Source organism: Perissodus microlepis, chromosome 3 (genome assembly GCF_051167445.1).
Source record: "Perissodus microlepis isolate ML-2025 ecotype Zambia chromosome 3, ASM5116744v1, whole genome shotgun sequence".
Classification (NCBI taxonomy): Eukaryota; Metazoa; Chordata; class Actinopteri; order Cichliformes; family Cichlidae; genus Perissodus; species Perissodus microlepis.
The window spans coordinates 5080001-5083761 of NC_140463.1; the positions used below are offsets into that span (position 1 = coordinate 5080001).

The window sequence follows — 3761 nt, forward strand, 5'->3', positions numbered from 1 at the left end:
CCACACAGCTGTGGATTCTTTTTCTTCAAAAGTGGGAAACTCACAGGGCAGGAGAACAAACTCCGCCCCCTCTAGTACCTCCACACCTGAGGCACACTGGGAAACTGAGGACACAGACCAAGACAAAGGCCTTATTAATCCCACACTGGAGCAATTCATTGCAAGTGGCAGGAAGAAAAGGTGAATTCGAAATGTATTAGAAAACCATCAAAAAAATCAATATAAAAAATGGCTTTCAAAAAAGACAAAATTCTGTGCAAATGGTTACTATATGTAGAAAAATACACCAAGATGTTTTATATTTTGATAAAGTGCAGTGACAGTAATAGTGATTACGCCTGGGTATCGTCACTGATTTCTAGAATCAAGTGGATTCAATTTGAATCGGGGAAATTTTGCCTCAGACAGTCAGAAATATTATAATTCAGATCATGCATCAGTACATTTTCATATTTTTATATCTATAAATAGAAAACTGACACTTGCGAGACTTTATCAAAGGTGTAAGTGTAACAGAGTTAGAAAATAGCTTAATGAATTTCCTCAAAATTGATGTGCTTTGTGAATAGTTGGAGCCACCTGGTGGACAAATACCGCAACTGCAACTGTTAAGGTTTCAAATTGCTGCACAGTGCATGCCTCAGCAAAGGAAAAAAAACTCCCAAGCTGGTGGTAGGTGCTTGTGAGTGATACTGTTGTCAATTTTGTATGTGTATTAATGAAAACATTCTTATAGTGGTAATTGTCAACATGTATTTTGATTGTAAGCGGTACTAGCATGTATCCTGATAGTTACAGGCATTTTGATGCATGGGTAGTAACTTTATTCACGAGTAGCATTTTTAGTTAGCATGCTAAGCTAGTACTCGTTAGCTAGTCGGGTGCTTTTTGACTTGCACTCAGCTCTAATGTTTCTCTATGAGATTGTAATTCTTTTTAACAGAACTGAATGTTGCAGTTGCTTTGCACACTGTTAATGATGACTGTGTTTTCTTTGTACCAGGTAGGCGCTGTTAAGTATAAGTTTTAATTGATGCTGTTGTATAGGAAAAAAAATGATGAACAATGATGATTGTTTTATAATAGAAAAGCTGTTTTTATATGTTATTGTTGTTGTTGTTGTTTAGGAAAAAGGAGAAAAATAAATAAATAAATAATACTGCTACTATACGATCACAGGTTTGGTTTCAGCTAGAACTTTTAAAAGAAAGACTTTGTTGATGTTGTGTTGTATAAATATATCTTAGTCATTTGTTAAGTGTTATGTTTGGGAAAGGAAAAGGAAAATACTCCCAAGCTGGTGAACTGAATGTTGCAGTTGCTTTGCACACTGTTAATGAAGACTGTGTGCTGTTTTCTTTGTACCAGTTGCCAGAATACAGAGGGAGCCCAGAGTAAGGGCAAGTCCAGCGTTGCAGTGTCGTCCTTTCTACATGGGCATATCACAACACTTGCACGATAGACTCATAGAACAGCAACAGCTACATAAGCATCACAGCAGATGCGTTTGTAACTGAGGATAAAACACAGCAAAAACATGGAGGCGATTTTCCTGGCATGGGAATTTATTTAAATTTTTAAAAAGTTTAAATTTGTTCAGTAGCCTATTGAACGGCGGAAATTGGGCCTTCTTTTCAGAAGTAAGTAAAAGGAATTAAAAAAACAGCGTCCGACAGCGCTGTACACAACAGTAGACTTATGCGTAACAAGCAAGCGAATAATGCAGAACACAGATTTTTAGACAGGAAACTGTTGTTGGAGTACTGTGTGTGTGTGTGTGTGTGTGTGAGTGAGAGAGAGAGCTGTGCATGAAATGTGATTTTATCGTGGTGGAAGCAAAACAGTAAAAGTCAGAGGGAATTCATGACGATGTTTATCAAATGTGAAGCGTAGTTTGCTGCTTCTTTTGCTGCTGGTTCAGTGAATTTTGGTTGGAGAGAGTAAAAACCTGCTGCTCAGAATTCTGAGCAGTCCAGATTATTGTTAAGGTGAGATTGGTGACAGAGGGAAAATGTGGAGCAGCTTGAGGGGCAGACTGGCTGAGGTGGGTGGCAAAGGACGTGGGGCATAAATCATATCTGTCTAAAAACAGATTCAGTTCATCTGCCCACCTCTTACTCTTTGAGGTGACCAATATCAGACGTGGATTCTTCATGCTCAAAGACTATTTCCAAGACGTTTGGGGAATGAGAACATTTTAATGGATGAAAGTCTGCATCGCAACAATGCTGCTTCTACACGTTCTCTTTACCAGTCCTTTTACAATGAATTTATGTCTAGAACCCTGATGAACCATGTATAACATCTGTATTCAAATATATAACAGCTGCCTGAACAGCTAAACAGTGAAACCGTTTGTGTCTTCTGTGTGGGTGATGTAATGAAATGTTTCCATGGTAATGAAAGTCCGAGGTGTTTTTTTTTGTATGTGGAGTTTAAAATGTTGGACGGCTCACAAGTGTTCAAGTTTACAAGTGAGGTTACAAGCTATGAAGCTGAGGTTTCTGTCTGTAGTAACGCCATTTGTGTGTGGATCTCTTGCCCGTTTTTATATTTTGTCTGTCATCTCTCCCCCTTGCCTGTGATATTTTACCCACTTACTGTCTTACTGTTCAGAACTCTTGCCTGGATTACAGCTGGACTTTAGATTTTACTCAGTTTCAGTGTGTTTGTGTTTGAGTCCCAACCTCCCCCCCCAAAAAATAAAAATAAAAAATAAGAGGACTGGAATTACGTTTTGTCTCTTTTACATACTTCTTATGGTAAAATTTACTGCAAACATACACTTGGTCCTAAAACAAATAACAATTCCCTCTTTTGGCTTTAACTATGCGAGAATAGCCTGTGGCATTTGACAACGTATCTTCCAGATCAACATGCACAAACCTGTCTGACTGTTTCTGTAAGCAAAACCAGTGTGTGTGTGTGTGTGTGTCTCATAAGTCTAAAGGAAGCTTTTCTTACCGTACAGGAGGATCATAAACAAATCCAAAATCTTCATGTTGCTATACATAGAGTAGACATCTACAAAGTTAATCTTCAGCCTGAACCGACTAAGAGATTAAATAATCCTGCCAAGAAGCCAAAGGTGTTATCTGGCTGCTCTCCATGTTACACAGCACACCTCTGGATTTCTTTCATTCAGGAAGAGGAAACGATTTTTTAAAAGCGGGAGGAGGAGGAGTGTTCACAAAAGCCTCAGCCAGTAAAGAAGAAGATGAAACTCATTGAATGAAAGAAGCATTAATTAAAGTAAAAACCTATATAACATATTTGCACATTTAAGACTTCCCACTTTAAATCTGATATTTTAATCTGTTATGTTATAACACTGTAGATTTTGCTGTGCAGATTAGTGATGATTGGTTTAACATACTGTGCCAGCAAACCAAGATCCATAGTAGTGGTCTCAGAAGTGCCACCAAAAACCATCACTTCTGTTTTCTGCTCATTAAAATGTAAAAAGTTCAAAGCCATCCAGGCCCTTATTTCATCAAGACATGAGCAGAGGGTTTACTGAGAAACCATTTATCTTTTAAGAGGGGAACAAATCTGGGAGTCATCGGCAAAACAGTGGAAAGAAATCCCATGTTTCCTGAAAATATACTCAGGGGGTATCAGATATAAGGAGAAAAGAAGCGGGCCTAAAACTGAAGCCTGTGGAACCCCACATTGAAAAGAAGCAGCAGAGGATACAAACTCACCAAGTTTCACAGAGAAAGTTTGGTCTGCCAATTAGGATCTGAACCACTGCAGTTCTC

At 38.4% G+C, this 3761-nt stretch overlaps 1 long non-coding RNA gene across 1 annotated transcript in view; it reads right to left on the reverse strand.

Annotated features, from left to right (window-relative positions):
• Positions 1-3119, reverse strand: part of LOC146389546 (uncharacterized) — a 3928-nt gene extending 809 nt beyond the window's left edge. Inside the window, exons 1-2 of the long non-coding RNA XR_014797606.1 lie at positions 2965-3119; positions 1-104 (exon numbers count right to left, since the gene is read on the reverse strand). The exon at positions 1-104 is cut by the window's left edge and continues 252 nt beyond it. This is a non-coding gene — a long non-coding RNA (uncharacterized LOC146389546). The remainder of the gene's footprint in view (positions 105-2964) is intronic.
• Positions 3120-3761: the final 642 nt, after the last annotated feature.